Source organism: Perca flavescens, chromosome 14 (genome assembly GCF_004354835.1).
Source record: "Perca flavescens isolate YP-PL-M2 chromosome 14, PFLA_1.0, whole genome shotgun sequence".
NCBI classification, from domain to species: domain Eukaryota; kingdom Metazoa; phylum Chordata; class Actinopteri; order Perciformes; family Percidae; genus Perca; species Perca flavescens.
Genome location: NC_041344.1, coordinates 27,142,729 through 27,163,668, shown reverse-complemented (window position 1 = coordinate 27,163,668; position 20,940 = coordinate 27,142,729). Strand labels below are relative to the sequence as shown.

The 20,940-nt window shown below is 39.9% G+C and overlaps 2 pseudogenes; one reads left to right on the top strand and one right to left on the bottom strand.

The window, feature by feature from the left end:
* The first annotated feature begins 2,023 nt into the window (after positions 1 to 2,023).
* LOC114567777 (uncharacterized) lies at positions 2,024 to 3,067 on the top strand (annotated as a pseudogene).
* A 10,257-nt stretch (positions 3,068 to 13,324) lies between these two features.
* LOC114567776 (CMP-N-acetylneuraminate-beta-galactosamide-alpha-2,3-sialyltransferase 1-like) lies at positions 13,325 to 20,821 on the bottom strand (annotated as a pseudogene).
* Between the last annotated feature and the right edge of the window lie 119 nt (positions 20,822 to 20,940).

Here is a 20,940-nt window from a genome sequence, read left to right as displayed (position 1 = left end):
AGCAACAACACGTTGCTCAGTTTTGTTCCATTAAGTTATGCACCGTAATAACATTTAAAAAAAAAAATCAGCTGAAGACTCCGGAAGTGACGTGGTAATTACCGCTCTGCGTCTGTGAAAGATTGCTGCACATAAAAAAATAAAACAAATTGCTGCACGTTGTACGTGAAAATTTATACAATAAAAATACCAATAATGAAAAAAATAGTGTTTTATGCTAAGCACTTTGATTTGCCTTGTCGCAGAAAAATACTAGGCCTATATAAACAAACTACAGTTGAGTGTTTAGAACTACAGCCTAATGGCTTGTTTGACTAATGTGCATTTGTTTTGACTTCTAGGCTACTGTTGTGAAAAACAAAAAATAAACTATATACAAAGAGAAGCATTTTTCATTTTATTTTATTATTTAAAAACGCAATTTTCAAATTTTGCAGTTGTTGAATGTTAATAGCAGAGACTAAAGGGAAAAAAATGTGTGGGACTTAGTTTGATTTAACATCACACTGCATTATTAGTTGTTTTAAATAAATGACTTTTTTTAAATATCAATTCATGGTAGGCCTAACATATTAATTATTATATTCAGAAGATGATCCTCATATCAATCACCATGGTTAAAAGTACAGCTTGTAGCTATAACGTTTGTAGCCTTTACTTAGACTACCTTTTCAAACTGAAGAAGGGACCAGTTTAGGAAGTATTTTCAGGAAATTAAAAGGATAAGCAGATTTTTGCTGAGGTTTTTGTTCACAGAGACGTATATAGCTTTGCATGGGTACAGTACACAACATGTGTTTTGGCATTTTTGGCACACTTTTACCTCAGCCTGTACAGACACAAGTACTTTTGCATAGTCTGCTAAAATAGAGACCTGTGGTGCCATGTCAACAATCTCATTCAACCATTTCACAAACTGAGGAGTTGGTCGTGACATGGACCAGAGGGTATCACAGGTCATAAATGATGAACCAATCAATCAGCTCTGCTCCTATAGGCACCTTGGTGTTGATATGGACAACACCTTTGGCTGGAAGGCCCGTGTTGAAAGTGTGTGTTATCATTTAGAGCTTACACTCACAGTGAATCAGAGGGTTTATGTTATACAAGGCTGCATTACAGAGAATTTTATATATATTTTATGTCAGCAATATCCAAAAACATCTCATTTAAAGCTTGCTTGTCAGGTGAGCACAGAGAATATGGTCTGATCTGTCTTTATTCTCCATGCCAATTAGCTTTTATCCTCTGGCAGAAGAAATGGGTACCCCAATGTAAACTAAATATTTCTAAACTATAGCCCTAATTTGGACCTACCTCAATTAAAACTTTAAATAATGTTGCTTGAGGCTGCAGGGGAATAGCTTCATGATATGATGCATATAGGGTTGTGAGTTGCTCTTGTCCCTGTTTGTGAAAGATGAGGAATAGATTGTGGCTGTGTGATGTGCTTCAGTCTGACTACATATCACTTTGTTCATGTTTTTTTTTTAAAGTAAGTATATGTCATCTGCCGGCGCACGGTTATCTTCTGCCTGCCCCTACAGCCCCGGGAGATAACGAGTTTTCCCTGGCCACCTCTGTTCCGACCCCGTTTTTAGGTAGGCCATATATTCCCGCTGCTGCCAATATCTCTGCCCGCTTGCGTGCGAAAATCTTGCAGGGCAAGGATGTGAATCTGGTGAGCCTGATTCTGCCTTCCCCGGAATGCGAGAGAAATCTGGTGTCTGGGGACGGGTTCTCTGCGGTGTTCAAGTCCACGGACCCCAGGCTGTGCAAGGATCTGTCCATAGGACAGTTCCTGGTTGCTTTCGGGTTGTTTCAGGACGTTATTTGCTCCGTGCACCCGGGCCGGAGACCAGAACTGGACTCCTATTTGGCGCTGTTTGGCGACCTGAACCTGAAGTATGGAAGGAATATTTTCTTCCAATAGCATAAGGTGTTTTCTAGCAAAGCTGCGTTGCATCTCGCACGGTCCAACGTCTGGGTGGACTGGTCCGTGGTGTAACTCGAGCTCCTCGTGATGCTCGTGAGCGGCGTGCAGGTCATTGCAGGCTTGCTGGATCACCTGCTCTCTGGGCTTTCTCAAGGTTTTAGAGTGGGCATGCTTGAGGTTCCTTCCGTCTCGTTCGTCGCTAAAAATCTGCTTTCCGCGGTCTCCGACCACGCTACTGTTTCCCGGCAGCTGGCGTCGGAGGTCGATAAGGGTTACGTCATCGGACCTTTCAGCTCGTCTCCGTTCACGGTGTTTTGCGTCATTCGCATCGGCGTGGCTTCTCGGAAGTATTCGGGGAAGAAACGCCTAATCTTTGATTTATCTGCGCCGCACAAAGGGCCTGTCGCAAGCATCAATAGTCTCATTCCGGCCGTCCCTTTTTCTCTGCATTATGCCACAGTACAATAACGCCATTAGATTGATTAAGCTGGCGGGGGTTGGCGCTTGGCTCTCCAAGGCGGACATCACTGACGCATTTAAAGTCGTGCCCATCATCCTTCGCAGTGGCCCCTTTTTGGCGTTAGGTGGGACTCTAAGTTCTATTTTGGGATGCGTTTCACCTTCGGATGCCGTAGCAGCCCGTGCATTTTTAACCACGTTTCCGAGGCCCTGTGCTGGATCCTGCTTAACAGGGTGCGGGTGCCCTCGGTGCTTCACTTGTTGGACGACTTTTTTCTCGTGGACCCCCCCCCACACGATGGCTCCGGGGCGTCCCTGGGCAGGTTGCGCCGCTGTTTTGGGTCCCTTGGCGTCCCCCTGTCCGAGGCAAAGACTATCGGTCCCGCCACCTGTTTGGAGTTTCTCTGCATTACCCTAGATTCCGTTGGCATGAAAGCGTCTATCCCGCTCGATAAATTGCTACGCATTCGCAGCATCGCTGAATCCCATTCTTCCGCCGTCATCATCTCTAAACATCAGTTGCTCTCCCTCCGTTGCTGGACACTGCGTCCTCCGTCTTTCAATTGCACGATCGCATATCTCTCGATGACGGGTGCCGCTCCGATTTGCGTTTTTGGTCTCATCTTCTGGAGCACTGGAACAGAGTTTCTTTCTTTTACGACGAGTTGGTGAACTCATCGGACTCCCTGCGGTTTTTTACCGACGCTGCCCCTTCTGCGTTTTTTTTTTTTTTTTTTTTCAAGACCAGTGGTTCGCAGGCCACTGGCCTCCCAAATGTTCCCAGTCTGATTCATCCGCCCTGCATGAGATCTACCCCATTGCTGTAGCTTGCCGCGTCTGGGGGTATCATTGTAAGCTTAAACGCATCTCAGTCATGTGTGATAATCAGGCAGTTGTCAGCATAATAAATAGAGGGCGTTCTTCGTGTAGGAAAATCATGTCATTCATGAGAAGCATCACATGGTCCGCGGTAATGAATAATTTCATCATCACTGCCCGCCATGTCCCCGCGGCTGATGCTCTGTCTCGTTTTCACTTTCAGACCTTTCGAAGCCTCTAGGCATACAAATATATTATGTTTTATAAATTACATATGTAACATTAATGTGTTTTTTAACTGTTTTAAGGCATATTTTGTCTTTATGTCTGTCCATACTTAACTAAGGAGACTCCAATATGGCCAATGCTTTTCTTATTTGTATGCTATTTATTCAAACAATTAGCATTTAAATTAATTCATAATGCTTTATTAATTGCTTTATAAGTACAGATTTGATGTTTTAAGGGAAATTCTGTTCTAGATGCCTATGTCCAACAACGAGAGGGCTGCAAAGTTTAGGGCCAAGAAAAATGAAGATCCAGTAGTTAGGGAGTTTCTTGCAAGAAAGAGAGCAAGGTATTATAGTGATAGTGAGCAGTTACAAGTGACCAGCGCTGTTAAATTAACACTAATTTTCTGAGCTATTTTGGATATTTTGCACCCATAGTTCAGTTACTATAAGCATAATACAATGCATAAATGTTAAGACTGAGCTGTAGCCCCATATTTATGGAGCAATGGTGGTTTACACTCAGTACGTTTACATGCACACCAATATTCCACTATTATTCTGAATATGACAATATTCTGAATTTGAAACAGCATATTCTGGTTGGATATTCAGAATAAGGCCTTTTTCCAAATATAGCATTTTCCGATTAATACATGTGGGATATTCTGGTATTATTCGGGTTTTAGAGGCATTCTTTGGACATGTATACAGTGCTTTTGGAATATGCGTCTCAATCGGGGTGTTCACTGCAGGCTTATGGTCAGCTCTGTGCGTTGCTATGGTTTCTGTACACAAACCAACCAGCCAACAGTTTGCAGGGCTGGAGACCCGATAAGAAGGAGAAACACAGCTACTTTTAAACATTATCAAATCTATGTAATGTTTATAGATGTTTTAAACATGGTTTCTTAAAGGTTTACAAACATTTTATAATCATTACCCGATATAATGTGTGTAACAATAAACTGTTAATTTATAATAATTGCATTGTTTGGTAACAGTAAAATGACTGTTTGCTAAGTTAAAGGACAATTAACTAAAGATTAATTAACTATCAATTTACCATCTATTAATGATGGTTATTATAAAGTGTTACCAAAACATCTCCAGATTTAGATCTAACTGAAGAAATAGTGGAAGCTAATTCCTTCTGTTTTCTATATTTAGCAAGTAGTTTTCCTGTTTCGACTACTGTTTTAATGTTAAAATTATGCATTTAAAATAAACATAAAAAGTTCAATGTTAAGTGTAAAAAATGTAACTCTACTTATTAATGATTGTCTACATTTCATTTCACAGGTTGCCAGGGCCTCTCACTTTGCATTTAATATGTACTAGTATTCAAGTATTCAAATACATCTTTGTTGCTGAAAACAACCTTTATTGTTCACCCCATGCAGAATCTCACAGTATGTCATTCGGCATAACGATGCCAACATTTCGGTTTTGTAAAAAACAAAACAGAAATTATTCTATTTTTTAAATTGTTGTGGTTGGTTTCTTTGGCATGATTATGTAGTTCAAGTTTGGTTTTAGTTTTTCTTGAAGTTTAGTTTTATTCAGTTTCAGACATCAAAATTATTTTTCACTGCTTATTGATGTTTTGTTTTTTTTACTAACCATGATCTGGACTGGTTGTGGCTAATTGTGGATAATGTACTCTACCTGTGCAGTATCGTTTGTAATTGACTCTTCACACGCTGAGGAAGGGCAGTGCACGAAACGCCTGTTGTGTGGCTATAAATTCTTTCAAACTGGAGTGCTGTCGTAGTAGTTTCATGTATCTCATCAATCCTTGCCACATGCTCAACAACAATAAAATGGGTTTGAATTAAAGTAGGTCATCAATACATGAGGTAACCAGTCTGTCAACAGATGTCTTTCAGCCTCCATTAATCTGTGTGGGGATGAAACATGAGTGCTGCTGATGGGTCTATCTGTATTTTTTTAATCACAATGTGAATTAAAAACCACAAAAAATATGTATGTTTATTGTGGCTTTGTTTTTATATTTAACTTTTTTGGGGCTTAGTGGAGCGGCTAAGTGCTTATGTTTGGCAGAATCGTTCAGTTTATGATACAAGCGTGAAAATTGGCATGAGCAGTCTCCATGGGTCACTTGACAAGAAAATTGTCCGAGCCACTTGAAATTTCAAGACTTCGGCCTTTTTTTTCAAGATTTCCACCACCTAAATGGAGCAGTTAAGCGATATAATTGTTTAGTTAGTGACATAAGCATGCAAATTGGTATGAGCAGTCTCTAAAGGTTGCTTGACAAGAAAACACTCTCAGCCACTTGAAATTTCTATTTTCAAGATGACCGACCCCTGGATCCTCAAAAGATCAATTTTCCGATAGAAATGTATTGTTTTTTTTTTTCATTAAGGACGATTTGGTGTCATTTTATTTTAAATGTTTTAGATTATTCTAAAGAACAACTTTTAACGCATCAAAATACAGTTGTTGATTTGTTGATTATAGATAGATTAGACAAGATTGAATGTCTGCACTACCAGGGCACACTGGTGATATATCACTGCTGTTAAACTCAGAGTGGGGTTCACTATGGTTCATGTCAGCTAATTGTAAAGTTAGTATCCCAAAATGCTGTCTAATCTACCCCAAAACAGTTAGATAGCCGCACCTGAATTGACAGGTTGTGCCAGCGCGGGAGAGCCGAGCCAAGGTTAATGGGGTTTTAGTTAACCGGATGGTGTACAGATCGCACGGGATATAAATGGCATTGGATGAACGATCGGACTAAGTGTAGGGTTGAGGCATGAACTTAGTTGTATCCCATACATGAAAGTGCTTGGTAAAAGGTGGTAAAAGGATAAACCCTCGCCGTCTGCCTATACATTTGCTGCAGACATGGCACTGTGAACGAGGCCAGGCTTGATCTCTTTGTCAGAAAGCAAAGACAATATGACTTGATCCCACCAACTCAAGCAGCACTCAAAGAGCATGCCACATGTGCTTCTTATGAGGCTGGATATGTGTGGGGACAGGCATTGAAGCGACATCCACAAATGCCGAGCCCATCCGACTGGGAATGGGTTAAAAAGGACAAAGAGTGGAAGGTCTTCTGGACTCCACTTCCACCTATTGCAGAGAGTTGTTGGGAGTTGACCAAATGTGGGTGCAACAAGGCATGTACTGGAAGGTGTAAGTGCTTCAGATATGGACTCAGTTTCACATGCCTATGTAGTTGCCCCTGCTAGAACCTATTTGCATGTTTATTTTGCCAGTGTTAGTCCTCTATGTTTTCCAGTGTAGGCCTATGGCTCGGCTTCCCCTCGCCACATCGGCGCATCATGTTTTATTTTGTCACCAGACTATCACTGTGACATTTTTCAGTTTAGTTCCTTAGTATTGTTTGAGATACTTTTTGTTTGTCATGGTTCCATGGCTGTGACAGCCAGAGTCACTGTTGCCTCTGGATCTGTTCTTATTGACATTCAGTATTAGTCATTGCTCAATTTTTAGTTTGGTGCACTGTCCGTTTAGCACCACAACTGTGCTAATTTATTAATCTTATTTTTGTTTCCGAACCTCTCAGTATTAATTTGACATGTTTAATAATTGTTAGTTTAAAGGGAGCTTGTGTACCTCAATGAACCCTGAGAGCTATGCCGGTGGGAGACAACTCCTGACAGGCTTTACCAAACTGGACAGGTCATGGGTGAGGAGTCAGACAAAACACAGTCAAACTACCTCTCTTGACAAAGTCTTTTGAGGAACCCAATACATTTCTATGAGAAAATGTATCATTTAAAGATCCACATGGCGGGTGGCAGTAATCCTGAAAAATTGCCGCCATCTTGAAATTTTATGTTGTTGTGGGCGGTTTCTTGTCAAATGACCCTTTGCGACAGCTCATGGCAATTTTCATGCTTGTATCACCAACTAAATGATTTCTTAAGCCTAATTGCTCCACTAAGGTGGTGGCCATCTTGAAAAATGGCCGCCATCTTAAAATTTCAAGTAGCTGTAGGTGGCTTATTGTCAAGTGACCCACAGAGACTGCTCATGCCAATTTTCATGCTTGTATCATCAAATAAACCACTATATCACTTAACTGCTCCACTAAGGTGTCGGCCATCTTGAAAAATGGCCACCATCTTGAAATTTCAAGTGGTTCAGACAATTTTCTTGTCAAGTGACCCATGGAGACTGCTCATGCCAATTTTCACGCTTGTATCATAAACTGAACGATATATCACTTAGCCACTCCACTAGCTTTTCCGCCTTTAATTTGACAGGACAGCTAGGTGAGAAAGGGGAAAGACATGCAGGAAATTGTCACAGGTCGGATTCGAACACTGGACCTCTGCGTCAAGGTATAAACCTCTCAGTATATGTGCACCTGCTCTACCCACTGAACCAACCCGGCCACTGTTCAACTAAATTTTAACTTGAGTTTATAGTTATGGTTCGCACTAGCAACAATTTGTTCCCTTCTTTGCCTTAAGCAAATAAATAAAAAGGCAAATTATTGCCTTCTTTTCTAGTCAAGGTTTCCATTGTCTCATTACATATGAACCAGGAGTTGAAATGTACTACATGGGACAATTGGGAGACTAAACAATATACAAACAATGAACAGTTTAGGTGTGTAGTACAAAGTTATGTGGGAAACAGCCTGAGGCAGTATTGCATCATTTGACAGTTGACAGTTTAATTACAGTGCAAAAGCAACACACCACTTTCCTTTTGGGAAAACAGTGATAACAGCAACCTACACACAACCCTATATGCATCATATTATGAAGTTATTGCACAACCCCTGCAGTAACATTATTAAAAGTTTTGAGGTAGGTCTGAATTAGGCCTATAGTTTGAAAATGTTAAGTTTACATTGGGGTACCCCATATCTCCTGCCAAAGGATTAGAGCTCATACTTGGCATGGAGAATAAAGATAGATCAGACCATATTCTCTGTGCTCGCCTGGAGACACTGGTTTCTATTCCTCTCCAGTGGTGGAATGTAACAAAGTACAAATACTTCGTTACTGTACTTAAGTACATTTTTCACATATCTGTACTTTACTTAAGTAGAATCAATAGTGCATACTTTTGACATTTACTTTGTTACATTTTGCAGCCATTAACTTTCTACTCCACTACATTTCTAGAACGTTCCATTACATTTTCGTTACATTTTCTGATCAGTTTTTCCCTCTGCCAAAACGTCTTCCTGACCGACACACGTTTGCAGTCCGCAGGGAAACCTTCAGCAGCTGCTCTTGCACCGCCACGCAAAGACCCACCCTTCAATAGCATTTAAGCGTAAAGTACACTGGCCGCTCCCAACCTGGCGTGCGCAAATGTGACGTCATGGAATTGCCATAACTGTTTATACTCGCGTGTGGTGGTTGCAACACTAGTTGCAGTCTTCTCCTGAACAGAGGTACCGCTAATGAGGAAAGGCTACCGTCTTTGCTATTTTTACGGACTAGAAGAAGAAGAAGAAAAAAATAACCAACGGCAGAACTGGTAGCAACATTGCCGTCAATGCTTCAATTTGATTCAATGTCGATGATTTGATTTGTCTGATCAAGCCTTTCATTCACCCCAAAAAAAAAAGAGTGGCACGCGCCAGCTTGGCTGCGGCTACTGTAAAATGGCCATTATTCTAGTACTACCACTACTCCCGTTACTGCTGCTGCTCCCGATACTCTGCTTGGTCATATGTGAAGCATCCGTTCACATAGGATTAATATACAACCTGCATATTTATCTCAAAAACACTCCCGGTCCTCCTCAGCTGTGAAGTTACGTACTTATTGTCCAAGCCCGTGTGTTCTCGCTAGATAAATGTGTGCAGCATTCACTGTCCCGTGGGAAATAATGCAAAGTCGAGCTTCATGCAGATCACCCTGATAGATAACCAGAATTGTAAGTCAGAATTTAAACTGGGCCACAGTTGGTAAGCACAATTAAATTAACCTAAAACTAACTTAATTAAAATGCCACAGCCCATACTGTTTTTTTAAATTATTAGAATATATACATTAAGAGAATAAATCATTATGCTAGTAGTTTTACTTTTAATACGTAAAGTACATTTAAAATGAGGTATTTTTACTTTTACTTAAGTAGGGTTGTCATTGTGGTACTTCTACCTTTACTAAAGTAAATATGTCTCTGGGTATTTGTACTTTTACTTAAGTACTAGTGATGTGCGGATCGATACTAAAGTATCGATATTTACGATCCCAACGTCTCCTGCTCTAGTATCGATTCTCATATAAAAAGATCGATATTTAAACTCAGTAATTTGGAGTGAGTGTTTATGTTATCATAAGTAACTTGTTGTCACCTGAAAAGTCTAATTATATCCGGTTAGGGGAATGAACTACTTCTCCTTCCGCCGGTCAGTTGTGTGTGCACTGCGGCTCTGTGACGGAGCCGGCCGCTGCAACAGCCCTTCTTTAATTTCCCGCTACGAAGACTGCAGAGTGACTATGGTACTGGCTGACCGCAAAATGAGTCATGTCTGGCTGTATTTTAGCTGTAAAGACAGCAGTGACGCTGTGTGTGTAATTTCTTTATTTGTGTGTAATTTTCAACCTCTGAGATTTTCTTTATAACGAGAGTAGTTTATTGTCTTGTCATTATGCAGCAGCCTACTTTTTTACTTTACTTTAAACTATTTGTCACATCACACTACAAATAAATGGTATCGGTATCGGCAATACCAGCCTGGGTATTACTTGGTATCGGATCAAATAGGAATTAAGTGGTATCGTACATCACTATTAAGTACTGTGATTTTAAATCAAACTAAGTCTCACACATAAATATGCTCATGTTTTTTCCCTTACTGCAAAATTAGAAAATTTTGTTTTTATATAATGATGCATGGAAAATAAAATAAAAAATGCTTCTTGTTGTGGTCATGGACATTTATGTTGCCTGTTATTGTAATTTAGTATGTTTCCTGTTTTGTTTATAGTTACTGTGTATATTTCGTTGTGTATATTTCTGTTTCCTTATTTCCCTGTTCATTGTATATTTCTGTTTCCTGTTTTATTTTGATAGTCTGTTTTCTGTCTTGTCTAGTTTTGCTTCCTGTGTTTTCCCGCCTTTGTTGATTTCTCTGTCTCTCCTAATGTGTTTCACCTGCTGTGTCACCTGCCTCTCGTTACCTCGTTACCCAGTGTATTTAGTTCTTGGGCGTTTTATCAATCTGTGTTCTTCTATTGACTTGTGTCCCTGTGTCCCTGTGAAACGTCATCTTGTGTTGCTAAAGTACTGTCCCAATACACAAGTTCACATTTCACCAAGAACAGTTAAGAATCGCAGAAAAGTTCTTGACACGCCGATTTTACCGAGAATGCACTGGTTGGTAACTTGTATGAACTTCGCAGTACCTGCATCTAGTGGTGGGCAGATCGAGGCTTCGTGAAACAATGAAACAGTTGAAGCAAATGTGCCATATTGTGTCGAGGCTTCGAAACAATCCAACACCCGTCTCAACGATGACACCTAGTGGTCACTTGCAGGTGTTGATCTGAAACAACCTTGACAACGAGTCATTAAAGAAATATATATATTTTTGTAATATGTGAAGCTTGTAAGGCTTGTAGGCTCCTCACTGTTTCACAGATACTATCATCAAAACTTTCCCATAAACTGTCCTGTGTTTCTACTGGTGTTGATGTTGATTATGATGGGCCTGATGTTGACATTTGTGGCTCTGAATGAAAATGAAAACAGAGCTTCCATTTTTATCTATCTATCTATCTATCTATCTATCTATCTATCTATCTATCTATTAATGTGTCACTGTATGTATACTCTGTCTGTCTCTAGCCTATCAGTCAATGTGTAAATTTAAATGTAAGCCTAAATATAACTAAACAAATCGCACTATAAATGTCACAATATCACCAAAAATCCGCTATCTCAAAATCAAACTCCTCTCACAAAAACCCACGAGGTCAAGATGTATTGTCTTCACTTTATACAGATGTGCGATTGTGTGGTTTGTTCCAGACCCTGTCAATCAAACGCTGATTCGGCGGACCATGCCACCTGTCGAAAAACACTTGTGAAACACTCCGATGCTTCATTTAGCCGTAGTCACGTGACATGGGTGTTTTGAATCACGCTTCGGATCAGTGTTTCGAAACTCTGCGCTTCGGGATCTCGACAAAACTTCGGAACGTCAGTTTCGCGTCAGCCATCCCTACCTGTATCCCAACATTCATTTCGGCATTCAATGATGGTCGGGTTTACGGTACCTAGACAGCCCAAAAACGGGACAGTTTTAAGAAGTTTCGCCATCTTATTCATCACTAAATTCACTTCTGAGAACATTTTAGGTGAGAAATGAACGGTTTAGACTTTGAATGTAGGCAGGTCTTGGGAAAATCTTTGCAGAATTGACAATTTGCTCAAAAGTTTTCGGTGCTCCATAAAGTGACGTGGCCGCCGGCTTGCGCCTGCCGGGGCCGCTAGTTCGTCGCTCGGACAGTCACACTCGGAGACCCCACTGTAAGCCGGAGGTCTTTTAGACCAGTCCCGTAAATAAGAGGCTTTTATTTCGCCGTTGACAGATCGTTTGTTTAAATATCACAACACATGTCCATCATAAGATTAACGGGAACCTGTGGTTAACTGTCGTTTCGGAGTTAAACTATACACACACAGACACACACACACACACACACACAGCGCAGCAGGCAGAGGCGGGGGAGAGAGACATACCCGTTTCTTTTCGGGAGACTTGTTTAAATTATGCCAGAGGCTATAGCCTACATTAGATTTGGTATTTAGTTCATATTTGTTTTCTGATTTATTAGAAGTCGAGTTTCAGTCTGTATGATAAATTAACAGTTGTACATAAAGTGGTAACATGCTATGACATGTTATGTAGACTAAAGGGGAGAACCAACCTTTATAATTTCCATCTCCCTGGGCATATACAGTGCACTACAATAATATAGAAATGATAATTCCACATAACACTAATAGGAACACATAGGATACACCAGTGCATGCCTATTTATTTTTTTATTTAAACAGACTTAAACTTATACCGTAAATAATAGTAGGGATCGCATTCCACTCTTTTGAATAAGGGGTGTTTGAGCTAAACCATAAACAATAAAGTTAAAGCTCAATTAGTTTTATTTTTCAATATTATTGCAATAGTTTTAATACAAAGTGGTTATATTGTTGTGGTTTTTATTTCTAGCTGGTATTTTGGAGCCCTGCAGGTAGCCTCTGTGCTGGGAGTGTAGAGCAATAACAGGAAGTTATTTTCTGTGCTTGTGAACTTGCGAGTTCATTCTTCCAAGAACAACCAGCAAGAACGTTCTCCCCAAGAAAACAAGTCCGTTCTTTGCATTCTTGAGATTGAGAAACACCCCTTGTGTTTCCCTTGTCTCTTGTCAGATCGTTTTGTGTCCGTGCCCTGCTAGTTTGTGTCCGTTTGTGTTTCCTCCCTGTCTGTTCGTGCCTCGTCAGCGTGTCTAAGCCTGGTGCCTTTCCTTTGGATTCTACCCTGCGTTGTTTTGTAAGTTTTCGCTGTGAGTTTTTTTCCTTGTGTTTTTTCCAGCGTTCAAACCTTTTGCCTGCCTGCCTGCCTGCCTTCTCCCTGCGTTTGGGTCCACTATTCTCTGCTTCCCGTAACAAGTTGCTTCAAGTAAAAGTCAAAACAAATGCAAATTTGTCAAACAAATATCCATTTAATATGAACATAGTCTTTAAAATTTGTTTATACTCACACTTACATACATACATATTTACATGTTTATATCCACCATAGAAAATTAATAATGAAAATCAAAAAAAGTAAATAAACAATAATTTGTGAGAATGTGCTGTGACGCAATGTGATCGACACATTTCATTTATCTTCTGGAGCTAAATATTTGGGACACACATTCATAGTTTTTAATGGAAACTTTTCAGGTAAGTTTAAGAGAATTTCATTGGCATAGCTAACTTCATAACATGCTTAAGTGCTTAACACTATATTGTATTTGGCAGCCAGTAACAAATACAGAATAATACAATGAGTAAAATACAGGAAAGTGCACATAAAAAAATGATATTGTTCAATTATCACATTAGTAAATACATTAAATTAGGTTCAGTATACTTCGCCATTTCCTTTCCTATTCACAAGAAGATGTTTTGACACAGATTTTTATCCATGACTTTTATTATGACTCCAATTACTTTTCACAATCACAACTTGTGCATTCTATAGTTGGCTTTATATGTGAGTATATAAATATATGTAAACACAGTGTCTCTACTTGTCAGTAATTCATGCAAATAATCCTTCAGAAGTGGCATTTGGCATTACATACGATTAACCTTCCTTTAAATGCTGAGGAACATCAGAACCCTGTATAAAACTTGAGTTTCTGTTGCTCATCTAGCTTCTGGATCATTCTATACTCTGTATCTCCAGGATGTGCTCCAGTTTTTAACTTTTTGTTCATGAGTTCTTCCCAGTAATGACTCCAGTTTCCATCACTGTCTGCTCCATAACCAAACACACTGACCTAGGAAAACAAAAGTTAACAATGTCAGAAACCGAGGATGTAGTACCAGCCTGCTTAAAGTCTCGCTAAATAATGACATTACTTGCTTTTCCATCCGCCATCAATTATATGCATCTGCTTGTCAATCATAAGTGTGTTCAAGCAACACTGGTGACATTCACAAGGAAATCTCTAATTTAAAAATAAACTTACCTCGTCTCAGATATGCAGGGCAAGAACCAAAGCCAGAAAGCCAGTGGAGGGGTAATAACCTTTATTTTCCAACCACATGTCATGAACATATTTTGTGAAAGCTGGATTAAGGATCATCACCTGTTATGAATCATAATTAGGCTTTAAACTTGTTTTTTATGAACTATGACTTTTGCAGCCAATACAAATTATTGTTGAATGTATTCAAAATAATACTCACTAAATCCTTGTTAGCGGTGATCTTTCTTCTTACTATCCATTTTGGCCTGTTAAAAAAAAAAAGAATGAAGAAAAGTAAAGCAGTGATTGCTCTTAATGTGAATGCCTTTGTTAGGGATTACAAAATGTCAGAACATTTATAGCATAATACAATATGCATATTCCAATTATTTTGTATTAACGAAAATTAGTGTATTTAACTTAATATCTGGAGATTCGGATACTGGTTTCCAGTGTTGTAATATTAGCCAATATTTCATGACAAAAAACAGGCTTGACTGAAGAGCAATATGTGCAAGTCAATTGTGGCTGCTTTAGCTTGTTTTTTGGTGCAGTATGTCCTCAAGTCAAAACTAGATTACTGCCATAATCAGCGGGTTCAATGGCATGATTAAAATGATTCAGAACAGCTAGTGGAGGAAAACTGATTTGGACTTTTGTAACATTGTAGCTGACCACATGCAGAAATGTGTTACTGGAGAGTCAGTTTTCTACTCCAAAGCATAAGAAACTGTCTGCAATTAATACAAATCATAGATAAAACACTGCCTGAAGCGGCTGCATCAAGGCCGATTGCACTGAACTGTAGTTTTGTACAGGAGGTGTAAACACCCTTCTCAGTGTAAAAGAGTGCTCTTTTTTTTTTATTTAACCTTTGATGTAATTGTTTTTATTTATAAAAACCTATATACCTGCACTATGCCTTTGGTTTGCATTCAGTTAGTTATACGTTGATGCGTTGTTCAGACATCAACAAATGGACATACTCTATACCTCAAATGTCAAAGTAGTAACTTTGGAAATAAATCTATATTTTTATGTTAATGAATGTATTTTAATGAAATTACTAACATATTTTGTTTGGTGCTTATGTTGAAGTGAAACTATTTAATAAAGATTCATAATGGAACTTAAAGCTATAGTACGTAGTTTCTGCCGCCCCCATGAACAATTCTAAGTAATAACACGTCCACATGATACAAGCCTTCCGTGACTGCGCGAGCGCCCCCACCCCTCCTCCACGCAGTTTCTAGTAGCCAGGAATAACAGGGAGGATTAAAAAAAACATGGACTCTTAAGAAGAGGTAATTATCTTCACTCGAGCTTCTGCACGCGAAAGTCACCGGACGCCACAATCTTCTGAACATAGACATGCTGAGAAATACAGAGAGAGTTGTGTGGAGCTGATAGTCTTAATTAGCTTTGTAGAAACTCATTTGGCAATGCTTTAATGTAACGGACGTTCATTAATATAAAAATGTGACGCACTAAAGCTGAGTACAATACATGTTTATTTGAAAGCTGGTGAGATATGTATATTACGTTTGGTATTTTTTGAAGATTTTTACTATTTACAAATGATTATGAAACTAACGCAACAACAATTAAAACATTATATATATATCTCTGTGGGTGTTGTGATGTAAAGCCAGATGCAGATTGAAACATCTAACATTTTCTGTTAATAAAATAGCTATTTAAGCATTGAGCATTTAAGCATTAAGCATTTGCAGACATAGCATTAAGTATTTACTCTTTGCTCTCTTGTTGTTTTCAAAAGGGTGAATTTGTATTCTTTCTTGTAACTATATACAGTGGGGGAAATAAGTATTTGACCCCTTGCTGATTTTGCAGGTTTGCCCACTTACAAAGAATGCAAAAATCTACAATTTTAATCATATGTACATTCTAACAGTGAAAGACAGAATCCCAAAGAAAATTCCAGAAAATCACATCATATGAATTTATTAAAATTGATAACCATCTGATGAGGAAAAACAAGTATTTGACCCCCTGGACAAACAGCAAGTATTCTGGCTCCTACAAGCCAGTTAGTCTTTCTTTAAGACACAGCCCCAATCCGAACCAATTATCTACATCAAATACACCTGCCTCACTTCGTTACCTGTATAAAAGACACCTGTCAACACCCAAACAACCAGCATCCAACATCACCACCATGGGCAAGACCAAAGAGCTTTCTACGGACATCAGGGACAAGATTGTTGATCTGCACAAGGCTGGGATGGGCTACAAGAGAATCAGAAAGCAACTTGGAGAGAAAAGATCAACTGTCGGTGCAGTTATCAGGAAATGGAAGAAGCACCACACCACCGCCAACCTCCCTCGGTCTGGGCCTCCACACAAGATCTTGCCTCGTGGGGTGTCCCTGATCATGCGAACGGTGAGGAATCATCCCAAAACCACAAGGGGGGAACTGATGATTCAACTGAAGGCAGCTGGGACCACAGTTACAAAAGAAACGGTTGGTAACACACTACGCCGTCATGGATTGAAATCCTGCAGCGCATGCAAGGTTCCCCTGCTCAAGAAGAAACATGTACAGGCCCGCATGAAGTTCGCCATTCACCACCTGGACGACTCAGAAGAGGCCTGGAAGAAGGTGATGTGGTCAGATAAGACCAAAATAGAACTTTTTGGCCTCAACTCAACTCGTCGTGTTTGGAGGGCAAAGAACACAGAGTACAACCCAAAGAACACCATCCCCACCGTCAAGCATGGTGGTGGCAACATCATGCTTTGGGGGTGCTTTTCAGCCAAGGGGACAGGACAACTCCATCGTATTGAGGGGAGGATGGACGGGGCCATGTATCGTGGAATTCTGGACCAACATCTCCTTCCCTTAGTGAGAGAGCTGAAGATGGGTCGAGGATGGGTGTTTCAGCACGACAACGACCCTAAGCACACCGCCAAAGCAACAAAAGAGTTGGGGGAGTCCAGGGGGTCAAATACTTGTTTTTCCTCATCAGATGGTTATCAATTTTAATAAATTCATATGATGTGATTTTCTGGAATTTTCTTTGGGATTCTGTCTTTCACTGTTAGAATGTACATATGATTAAAATTGTAGATTTTTGCATTCTTTGTAAGTGGGCAAACCTGCAAAATCAGCAAGGGGTCAAATACTTATTTCCCCCACTGTATGTTTAAGATACATCCAGATATATTGTTTAAATCTTGTTGATGGAAAATATTCAGTATGTTTGGATGTGGTCAAAAAAGATAGAATAATTTATAAAATGCAATGCCAGTGTTCTTATATTATACTGACTGTCAAATGCGGTGCAATATCAACATTAATGCAATATATAACAGTAATGCAAGTAGGGAAGATGCTACCTAAAGAAAATGCTTTCCCTCCCGCAATTCTTTGTTTTTATGATATAAAACTGTGAATGTGCACTAACCTATTTCTTCACCCCAAAACCCTCCTAAGCTATGCAAAAAGGAAGAAAAGGGCAAATAAAAGGATCCTTAGCATGTTAAATAGTAGTAGGCAACCCTTACAGAAATGGTTTAACCCTACTGCTTTGCAATGCATGGGAACTAATCAATCACACGTTCAACCTGGACCAGTGGCCAAATGCTCAGAACTACTTAGAATGTTGTCAATGTGTTGTTAACGTGTGGAAAATGAATGTGTTGATGACCCTTAAACAACAAAACATGTAGAAAACACATCGACAATATGTTGTTAATATGTTGTCTACGTGTCGTTTAAGTGACATCACATTAAGAAATCTCGTATATTTGAACTGGAGGGCTTTCCATACTCTTCTTTTTTGCCTCTGCCAAATGCCTACTGCTATGTGTGACAGCTACGCTGAGAGAGAGAGAGAGAGAGAGAGAGAGAGAGAGAGAGCAGCGGCGGTGCCAGGGAGGGGCTAGGGTGTGCTGTAGCTACCCCTAGGATTGCCATAGCACCCCCTTAGCACCCCCAAGAAATTGCTGTGGTTGATTTATAAATAAATAAAAAATCGTTAATGTGTAAATAGTATAATTTATATTTGGAAAATGAATAAATACATTAATAAAACAAACCGATTCTTTTTAGGCTGAAAAAACACAGGTAATAATATTCGGCCAAAGGGTGCAGCACCGCAGCACACATTGAACTTTGGACCTTACTTCTGCAGTAACGTATTCACACAGAAGAAGAAGAGCTCAATATTTGGAGCCGTTAGGATTAGAGAAGTGAGTTTAACGCTAGCAATGGATACATTTTTACTCCCTCAACGTCAAGGTGTGGAGACTTTATCAAAACCCGTAAATGAGACTGGGAGATATGGTGAACCTGTCACCAACCGGGACGAAGAAAAGCGGCCGGAGGAAGATGAGCTGACCGCGGCCGTGATTAGGCTACGGCTGAGGATGCTTAACGTCACCCTGCTGTACATGACATTAGACCAGGGGATCGCACAGCCAGGCCACAGTGGGTGAGTCAGCAGATAGGGGTCCATATAAGAACTTTACTCTTATCTCTGTCTCGTAGAAGAGCATTACAGTAAATGTGTTTTACAGAAATGTGAATAAATGGATCACCAAATCTAAAGTTACACAGCGCACTGGACATCGGTTCATTTTTAGTCCAGAAAACGTGTTCGCCCTCCGTGGCTTATTTAGATATATTAAGATATGACTACAGTATTTTGACCATACGTGCAAATGTGAAAACTGTGTGAGGATACATGCGCGTGTGTGGTGTATTTGGCCTGCTGCATTAATCTTCTGAGCCAGTGTATGAGAGCTGCAGTAATGATTTTTTTGAACCTGGCTTGTTGGCTGGTATTTGAAATATGTTTGGTGGGCTAATCAGAGTTCATTAATTCAATCTCTCTCGCTCGCTCGTTTAGTAAACCGCGGCGGAGGTAGGTGGGCATCTGCGCGAGTGTGTGTAACGTTAGCCTATTTGTGTCAAGGGAAACTTAAAATTTCAGAGCACCCTCACTGAAACGTCTAGCAACCCCAAAGCACCAGCAAAAGAAAATCTCTGGCGCCGCCACTGAGAGAGAGAGAGAGAGAGAGAAAACTACTTAACTACTTTTCACTCTTGTTTTTTTCTCATTATGCACGATATTGCATGATGAGAACGGCACGTGTCTCATCTTATTATAGAAAAAAAGGTTGTTAATGAACATATATAATAGTTTGTGTTTACAAAATGAACACTGCTGGGACCAATTATCACATAGTCCATACAAATATCACTCACATTGCTTTAAATCCTGTAGTGAGGGCCCCTGTGAGCCAGTCAAAGTCAACCGTCTTAAATGGAGCCAGCACAAGATGAGTGGTGTTATCTAAATCCACAGAACTCTCTGGATACATGACACGATGAGTTGTTCTGGTCCCAACATCTGCTTCAAAGCCTTTGATTCGACCAGCGTTCACTCTAAATAGTGCAGAGGGATATATTTCACATGTCACTGTCCTTGGCAGAAATACATCGGGGGACTGCTTGAATTTTGAGTTTTAGTTTCTGACATTGAGAAAAAAAAAAGACACTGACTCAAATCATTGTGACAATAATAGATTAAAACAGCTTTCTTTACCTTATAATGACATCATGGAAATCGATGAGAGGTCCATAATGTGATCTCCTCAAATTACCAGAATTCCCCACCACAGCACAAATCCTGCAGCGGTCAGGGCTGGATTCTAGAACATCTGGACTGGGCGGGACCATCAGAAACATCCTGTCCGCTGTTTCTCTGAAGGTACTGAAGTTGCCCTTTTCACCCTGTAATTCCTGTTAGGCACAAATGGTTATTAAAAACCTTTCTAAATTGTATTTTTTTTTCTATGTTGATGTGGATTTGCGCGATCAGGAAGACAGATATAAATGCTGAAGGGACTTGTTTTTGTTCTTTTTTTTCCATGAAAGAAATATTTAAAAGTAGCTCAGAGAAACCTTGTTGTGTTGTGTTGACAGCTGACTGAACTGAACAACACACGGCGCAAAGGACCAGACTATTACTGTACTGGGTGGCAGCGTAATTTCTTTTTCTAAAATAGAACATTTTACTGTACAATACTGAGTACACCAGGTTTGTGTGACTTCAAGCCGTTAAGATACACTATCTGGCTTTGAATAGGGTGTGGGGGGTTGTGTGTGTGTTCCTGCTGCTATAGAGATTAATGCATGCACAGAGGGGTGATGCGTTGGTGGCCCATCAGCCACACCAAAGGAAACAGATGCTGGCATTGAGTAGCATGCAAGAAAACATTCCACTCTAAAGGTACGGCAGCAGCATTGGTGGGTTTGCCACTAGCAGTTTCTCTTCAATGAGCACTGACAAGCAAAGAAAATAGGCTACATCGGTCTTCATTTTAGATCGACAACAGTCCTCTTAAAAGATTTTCCGTGAGTTTTTAAGAAGCGGTGGGTCAAGAAAGATGTCCCTGATGTGGACAACTTGACGTCCCACTTTTCGAAAGTTGCAGCTATGCTACATAGACAATGTAGCGTGGAAATGATGATGATTCTTTCATTTTATATTTATAGTTGGCTATAATGTATGTAAACTTGCCACCCTTAGGAACAGTGATTACATAACCTAACCTTCAAAACAAGCCATCATTTCATCATATACGCTGATCTCAATTAGTGAGTTCACCTGCGACTGTAACCCCATTGTAACCACGTGGTGAATTATTGTCAAGGAGAATGAGGCCTCTTGTGTGTTTTAGCCCACACTAGTCTCGCTTTGCCAGAACTTGTGGCTGTTCCACACAGCATCCCAGGATGGGAGAA